Genomic DNA, 9348 nt, shown 5'->3' on the forward strand with positions numbered 1-9348 from the left:
GACGTACGGACGGACGGACGAACGGAGTCGACCGCGACGCTGCCTGTCTGCCAATTCGGATGCCGCGGGGATGTCGGGGGGCGAGGGTGGCTGGCCCACGCAGACGTAGCGAGTGCTGCGAGGTCAGTTCTCCGCCACGCCCGCGTCGCGGATCGTCGCATTCGCATTGCACTTTCGGCGCCACCGCATACCCGTACAAACCGATCGCGAGTTACCAATGTAAATGTCCATTGTCCCTTCCTCCCGCTTTCGCTCTCCCCTCCCTCCTTTCTTCGTCGATTTCAGGATCACTCGTCTCTTCCGATCGACCGTAAATTTCTACGAAACCAACGGACGCTCCCCGCTGCTGTGGTGACTGATTTTTTCTAACGCAGGTGATTTTCGGAGCGACGCGCGTCGCGTGACCTCGGTCTCGTGCCGTTTGTCGTCGATTTCTTTGTTCACCTTATCGTCCCATGTCTCTTAAGTACACGTACATCCAGCACGAACGCCGATCGTTCTGTTTCGCTCGCTATCGGACGGTGCGAAGTGGCGAAACGATCCTCTCTCTGTCTGGGCCAGACGATTCCCTCCTCCTTTGCCGCTTTGTTGTTTGTTACTACGCGCGGTATATGAGCAACGAAATACGCATGTATGCATCGGACGTGTGCCGCCGATGCTGCAGCGACCGCAAGCTCGCGCACCGGAAATTCCCCAAACTGCACCGACCGGCAACTCTGGTGTGCGAGTCGCTTGCCAGGAATCAATTTCACGATGAGAAAAAGAAAAAAACAAAAAAAAAAAAACAAAAACAAATTCCGGGGAAAAAGAATGCTTCACCGATTCTTCGCTGCTGCAAGAATGCACTAAACGTTCGTGACGAGTTCCGCGTAAAAATAGCCATTCATGGAAGCAATAATTCCAGAATATTCGGGAGACGAAAAATTTTGTTGCACCCGTTACTCGCACGTGAACGAAGTACGTTGAAAAAAAAAAAATTTATGTACTCTCCTCACAAAGCGAGGCGAGGATGAAAATTCAGTTGCCTCGTACAACGACGTACACACGTTCGTATGCACCTAGGCGGTATGCGCTTGATTGTAACCACGGTACACAGTCACAACTACCTCGCCTCACACGTGCATACTTCGCACCAATACTCCCACGCTGCAGCTACCTATATAGGTATGCATCGTCGTGTGGTTCGCAACGATCAATGGGCGCGTTACGCCGTGAATTACTGCAGTGCAGTGCGGAGTGCGGAGTGGGAATCGCCCCGTACGGGCCACAGCTGCAAAACGAGAAGAAAAAAAAACTGTAATCTATTAATGATATGAAAAAAACAAAGACGCTTGTGTATACATACACACGCGATAGGAGACACTTGTGTATCTGCATGCGTTCGGCTTTACACGGCCATGAACTTTACACGAATATCGCGGCTATATTTTACTACCATCGACGATCGACGATAACTGGATACAGTATGAGTCCAGTTCGATCGATGAACTGCAGTCGTTGGGAGTGCAGGCTGCAAGATCCGCCGATTGTAATTGTAGCGTACGTACGTACCCTGTATATCGTACAGGGTGCGGGGTATTCAACTTGCGTACGTGAATAACACGGGAATGAAGCATTTTCTTGAGAAAAAAAAAATTCAGATAAACGTCGCACGATTTGAGGCGAGAAAAACAAGATGCTATTCGCGTACTTTTTTATTCGCGAGTGGACGTCGAAGTCATTTGGAGGTCGATTAACTACGAACCTTTGATTTTTTTTCTGAAATAGACGCATTGGAATTCCACTGGAATAAGTGAGAATTTTTAATCGAATCATTTTTTTCATCCACATCAATTATTTCACGAGAGATATCGAATAAAGATTGCGATATCCGTTGGATCCGTATACATATAAAGGCGGATCGGTACATTGGCCTGCTTGTTTACCAGACCTTGAAACGAGTTGGAAGGTGCATCGAAGCCAACGACGGTCGTCGTTCCGAACTTTTGTGGAAATGAAAAAATGATAAAATTTGAGAAAAATTGTCGAGGATGGAAGATTCTTGTTTTAGATAAAATGGAAAACCTGCGGGGCGCAGGTTTCGCGCCCAGCTAACGCAAGAGCGGAGAAGTCCGGAGAAGTTCGAACAAGTCCCAATAGGTTCAAACGAGACAAGATTAGTCAAGACAAGACCGGACCAGATTGGACCGGACGCGCGTCCTCTCGCAATCCGCCGGCTAGCTGGCTATGTGCGCTGCACTTTTCTCTCACAATCAAATATCTTGCACTTGGCGTAGTCCACCGCAGCATCACCATATGTATATATTTATATATATGTATATATATTTGTTAACCGGCTGGTGCGAAATTGCGAATACAACGAGAACCCCGAAGGGTTGTTGTATACGTGTGCACGCGGTTCTCATGCCGATTTCTGCAGGCAATCCGATGCTTTTAGATAACCGGAAATTTCAGGAATAGTGGGAATACTCGCGATCTGCTGGTCCAACGAGTCGAGCGAACCGAACGGGTGCAGGCTTGGCGAGTAGCAACGAAATCGCTGAAACGAAACGTGTCCAATGTCTACCTATACGATGTGGTTGCGTCCCAACGTCTTCGTCTTCTCTCCACTTCCATGCCTTTTCATACGTATATAGGTGTAACGGTGGTCATCGTGGCACTAATGTTAATATCCTCGTACGATATATATGTGTGTACGTATACGTGTGCACGTACGTCAGACTATAATGGAGTGAATTATCTTTCCTGTGGCATAGTTCACAAAGTGGTATTATAATCGCACCGCGACGGTAGTTTTAGTTTTGAGATTGTTAGCTTCACGTCTTAGCGTCACCTTATTTCTCCGACTGATCGGAGTTTTGAATAATACCGCACGGCTGAGACCACCCGTGACGATCCAGCGTTACAGTTGGTTGAGATGCAAATTGTACGTACTCACAATCGGCTCTATACCGCTTCACGTGTACATACAGTTGCCGGCGATTCGAATGATCGAAAAATTGTTCTAACGGAGCGTGAATTTGGCGATAGCTTCGCGATCGCTGTTTCGTACGCTATATACTCTGCTTTAGATATTCAAATTTATGCTGCGATTTCCGCTAATTAGATGGACGACACGTGCGATAGGATCACGCATCGTACCTCATGTATCTCATGCGGGACGTTAGAAACGTGCATAGGTATAAAAATGTAATACAGGTATACGTACGCTGCATGTACGAAATGCATGCGTAGCACAATGAAGCGTGTAGTTCGATTGGCGTATATCCCCATACTTCGATACACACGCGTATACATGTAAACTTGATAATGATTATAACGACGGAATCTTAAAGTTCGTTGGCAAGCACACGACGAACGAATGTTTTCTGCCCGACTAGTACTAATTTGCACTGAAAACTCGTGCTTGGTGTAACGTGTACGTGTATGCACGAGGTTCGTATACATATACACAGACGATCGTGTACCAACACTCGCACGTCTCAAAGGCCCCACTATCTTTATTTGTCTCTCCACCTCGTCCGTCTCTATTTCTCAACAGCGGGAATCACGCATACATCGATATCCCTCCGTACAAAGTACACGGCGAGACATTGCACACCGATATGGAGAAGTCCTCCGTCCTCCTTTTCCATCCCTCTCGATATATCTCTTTGTCCCAGTCGTGCCCCCGGCGGAACATGGAGCCGAGAGAAAAAGGAAAAAGAGAGATGAAGCGTGGCGGGGAGCAGCGACCGACAAGGTACGGCAAGGGGAGCCTCTTTGCTGCGCGGACTGCGGAGCCACGTTAAGAAGGTTGCCCGGAGTCCTCGGCGGATAGCCCTATAGGGTATATTTACCTATAGGGCACACACCCGTGGCACAAGGCTCCGTGGTATATGAGTACCTATAATACACCGACATCTATATACCCACAAAACCCACCATACATCGTCCTTGCGAACCTCTCGGTTGGCGGCGTAAAGCTCACCCCTCCCTCGTCCCGCCGCCGCCGCCGCAATTCGTCCGATGCGATGGACGGACGGACGGACGGGCGAACGAACGAACGAACGAACGGTCGCCGGCAATTGGCAACTCGCAACTCGCAACTCGCAGCTCGCAGCTCACAAAGAACGAAGCAACGAGGATCGCGATGCGAGTGCGCGTTTCCGATGCTACCACCCGTCGTCCCTCGTTTGTTTCTATACTTACATTATTTCGCGTCCTCGGTGCCGCAGGGGCGTGTTGTGTACGCGATCCCGTCTCTCTTTCACTCGCAGATACTTTGCGCTCTTACCGTCTCCCTCGGCCGGCTATATGGAAGAGGAGGAACGCGCGAGCGACGCGACGGTGCGTCGGTGCCGTTATTGGCACTGGCGATGGTCGTCGCGTAGTTTCAAGTTGAGGAGCGCGAGACGACGATGCCCTGCCTCGCGCTGCCCGGCGGAGGCGAGCGGAGCCGCTGAACTCGGGTGAAGGACCCGCCGCACCGCCCCAGACGCAGCAGCAGCAGCAGCAGCAGCAGCAGCAGCACCGCACCCGCCAGACCTTATCCAGTATATCCACTGCGGGGCGAACGGCGGGTGCGGGGTGTCGAGGTAGGTAGAGAGTTACACACCTAATACCCGTACTCGAGTAGGTCCACGTACCCGTTTACCAATAATAATCCAGAGGTGCCGCAGCTTTCCTCCGCAATTACATTTTCAACTCCTCCGCTGTAACGTGTTTCGTTCGCACGCACGTCCCCGCAGCGTAACGCTCTCAAGGGCACGTGTCGCTCACTCTCCGTTTAAGATATGATCCAGGGCCACCCTGCACGGTTTGCATCTGTGTACCCTGATTGATATTGACCCGTTGGCGAAAGGGACAGGGTAGGGGGCGATCTCATCCGTGTGACCTAGGATTAGGACCGCGATCGTTTATACTCTTTTCACACTTGATCGCGATCGCCACGTGTAACGTCATACACCGATACACGTGTACAAGGATACACATGCATACATTTCAAATCCCGGATCATCATACTCGCCACTTGATCAACCGTACAGTGTACTGCACATTCTTCCATTCTTGCGTACTGTACATATGTCTTCTATTAGGTAATGTAGGTATGAGAGACGTTGGTTTCGTCATTTCGTTGACGCGAACTGTAATCCGGAGTTACGATGCTACCAATGGTGTGTCATAGACTCGAAACGAAGTCCGCTAAATTGTAGCAGGAATGAGTTCCGTCGAGTCGGTGGGAAGGTGTGTGCAACGTCCGGACGAACGTTTGGTCGCTTAACATTAATAGGCGTCGTCGAAAGTTTTGGCGTAGTTGTGTAGCAACGAAAGATCGTTCCGTTCAACTACCCTATGTTCATTCTCGTCTTGCGATGTACTCGCCGCGCCGCGGGTTGCTATGCCGCACGTCTCGTTCTCCAATGTTAAACACGCGGCTCACAATTATAGCTCACGCGTGTCCGAACTTTACCCACATACCTCGTACCCTGCCACCTGCCTATCGCCAAAGTCCTCAACGACTATCGAACCAGTCGAATGCGTAACGAGGCTTTGTCGAGTTATTTCATTCTCAGGCTCGTCCGTTATCCTCCATTGTTCCGGAGGAGTGAAGGTCAAAATGGACCGTCTATTATATCGTTTTCGGACAATTGTTCAATTGTAAGCGTTATAATTTTTAAAAGTTCGCAAAAACGGCAGCGCCGCTAATTTCCCTGCGTTATTGCTGTAACCGCACCTTATCGCTAAAAGTCGCAAAATTTTACTTCAGATCTCCAACCTTATCTATTCCACGTGGCCGTACATGATCTCGCAATTCTCATGGCACCACCTCCGACGATACCATGATAGGTCAAATACGTCGATCGGGTAATCGTCTTCTCTATTCAAAGCCCTCCGAATTCTTTTCTTTGTCGTCGCAGCTGCGATTCGAAAGGAGATGTTGGATCGCAATCAGGGGAAAGATCCAACATTTTCCTCGTCGGAGCGAATTTTACCATTTCGAATCGATCGTCGTTCGAATCGAAACGTTCCGATGATCCTATAAATACGAAATAAACGCATCGAGAATCGTGAGATTCTCCGGTAGAAGGAGTCGAAGAAACGGCATCGGACCCTTTGTGAATCTCTCCGTCTAGACGTAGCCCGTGAAGAGGAGGTTTGAAAACTTTCCGGAAATACCAGTGAGTCGAGCAAAAATATTTTCGCAGTGGCTCGGTGGTTCCCGATATCCCTTTTCCGGTGGGGTTCGGTAGACATCGCTCGTTGTCGTAAACGAGTCGTAATGATTCGGGGATGATCGGACGGTCGTTGCGCTTCGAACGGTTAGTAGAACTGAGGCGGGAGGCGTACGCCGAACGTGGTGCAGCGCCATTTGGCGTTTTGCCGCTGGTGATTCGGGCAATCGCTCAGTTCGTCGCCGGCACTCCGCCGATCCGGTGGTGCTTACTGGGAATTAAAGGACGGTTGTCCCCGGTCTCGCCGCTAAATATACGTCGCTGATACTTCTTCACCCTTTTCCCCGCTGCCGCCCGCCACCGAAGTCCGACCGATAATAACTGTCTGCGCTATTTAACCGCGTTTCAATTATTCCTACGAGTCGTTCAAGTGCGGTATACGGTCGTCGTCGTCGGGGTCATCAGACACTCGTTCTATGGTACTCGGTCGGTTCGCCAACTGCTTTCGAAATCGGCAACGGTGTCGAGATTCTAATTCTATGCGAACGGTAGTGACGTGGTGGATCGCCATTTTTACACTCGCCCTCGAGAGAATAACCAATGAATTTAAGTTCGGGGAATCTAATTATGCCTACGTGCGTAGGTATATATACGTGATACACACCTACGTGTGTACACGCCTCGAGAAGAGAGGACGACAGTCGTCTTCTCGCGGCTGTGCACGGGCACGATGTCATTCCAAGGTTTTTCCTACGACGTTGGACCGGCTGGTGGTCCGAAATTTGAAAATCGAAACGAACACGTCGCGCGTCGCGTTGAGGATAAGGACAATGGAGAACAACGCGACGTTATACCGTGAGGGAGAAGAGGACAACGTGCGAGGAAAGAACGAGAAGCAACATCGAAACACTGCGCACAGCAAATGTTGAGATGTGTTGCTGCACGTGTACGACGGTGTCCGGGGGTCACAGGTCACAGGTCACAGGTAACGAGAGTAGCTCGACATTTCGTCTATGGCGATATCGAGGATCGTCAGATTTCCCGTACGATTCCAATGAAAATAGACGATTGCCGGATGTATGTATGTATAGCGGTCGAATGCCGAGGGAAATGGTCGATTTAGTCGGGATCGAAGAATAGACGGAATTTTCATCGTAAGGCCATCGGTGAAATTGTAGACGGACGGACCCCTGTGAGGGCCGATGAAAAAAGGGAATAATTACCGCGAACTTAAAGGGGATGGCGTTGAGGTACTGCGGCACGTTACACGAGTTGTTACGCCGCGTCTTAAAGGTCAGCGATTCGTTTTCGACGTCCCTGAGCCTCCGGGTAGCGACAAGGGGAATAATTAAACTCGTTATAGCCGTCCGGAGGCAGCGGTGGTCATGCAGTGTCCGACTCGTTGGTTTTTTTTTTTTTTTTTTGTTTCTCTCCCGTAGCGAAAAGCTATCACGATTCGGTTTGCTGAGGATCCGCGAAATCCTCAGATCCAAGATATCCCAGGGTCCGCCAGGCTCTCGAAATTCCAACTGCGATACGAAGTTTCGCCCAAGTAATGTTCGCTCGCTCGTTATCCCCAACCGACGACGACGAGAAGAGACAGACTTTCGGATCTTCGGTAGAAATTCCGGCATGCCGAGGGGTGTCGGCGAGGTCCACTCTTCGGTTACGTGCCGTTAACATTCAGGTTATTACAATACGTGGGTTACACTCGGTTGTGTGGCGTATGTATGTAAATACGGTATATCGTACGTTTACATGTGTATGTATATCCGTACGTAATACGGTCGCAATTCGCCAAGGCAACGAGCGAGTACATGTATGTGCCTCGGCGAGGTTGATTCTGGAATATGTAACCTTATAGAGTTACGTGCCAGTTTCATCTTCGCGTTATTGTTGGCTGTTCGTATTCCGACTCATTCAGTCAGATTACGTGATAAGCACTTACAATCAATCCTCTCTTTACGGTTTGTTCTTCGTGTTCCATTCTCGCGATTCCCTGTATTCTTCGCCGTGTCGTCGAATCGATTATCGCCCAATCGTCATTTAGCCAGTGATGATTATCTACGTGTGTATAGGGCCTGACGTGCGCTTCACATGCGTAACGATGTTGATATATTTTGCCTTCAATAAGAACTACTGGCGGTCGCCATTTTGTGGGCACGGTACGATCCGATCGGCAGATGTTTTTCCGCACCACCGTAATGTCGGCTGCGGGGTGACCGTTAATGCTGCGGGCATAACGCGGGTTTCATTACGTATTTACTTCGGGTTTGCAGTCCAGGAGAACGGCCGATCAATCGCCATCCGCGGACACACGATATCGGCTGGTAATAGAGACGAGAAGCATTTCAAAAGTCCGAGGATCAGATCGAAGCTCGGCTATGACATGGGCGAACGAGTCGGGTAGAAAAAGGGGAAAGCTGCTAGAGAATCGGAGGAGAGGAAGAAGAGAGGAGAAGCTCTGCGTCTAAATAAATCGATGATGTGAGAACAGCCATTAGTCACATCGATGGACTCGGTGCTGACGGTGCTTGCCGGTCCTGTATCCGTTCGTCGCAGAGGTGCGCGAGCCTTGCGACTTTTACTTTCCACTTGTCCTTTGGTTCGCACCGATTCGAACGTTTCTCGGGTCTCTCCGCAAGAACAGATATTATCACGACGCGGAGACGATCTTACTTCGCTCTCAACGTCGCCAGGATCGGAGAGCATTCGCGCTCCGTCGCGTACCTGGTATTCACAATTTCAACGGCCTCCCTCCGTACGGGTCGGCGAAACTTTGTACGTTGTATTTATCGGGGTCAAATCTGGATATTTTTACAACGGATTTCCAGGTGATGTACAAGCGTTGCGACATTGAAAATTCCGTCTCCGCACGCCGCGGCCAGAGGATATTTTTCGATATTATTTTTCGCCAACGGGCTTCGACAGCGCGTCACGTTCGCCTATCTAACAAAGTGGGCAGAGTCTGCGAGGCTTTCCTCCGAGTGGCGGAGATTTTTCGCAACTGGTGCCCCGCACACGCACACACCGACGAAAATTCGCCGGCGCGTGCGTATCTCTAGATCTCGCTCTCCCGCGTTCCTCTCTCACGCCCCGGGTACACGCACACCACCACAGCTTTATTCGTCATACGCGTGCATTTTCAAACTCGTTGTGTGCTACCGCAGCAATCCTTAGTTAGTTAGCTATT

This window comes from Athalia rosae, chromosome 2, assembly GCF_917208135.1.
Source record: "Athalia rosae chromosome 2, iyAthRosa1.1, whole genome shotgun sequence".
In the NCBI taxonomy this organism is placed as follows: domain Eukaryota; kingdom Metazoa; phylum Arthropoda; class Insecta; order Hymenoptera; family Athaliidae; genus Athalia; species Athalia rosae.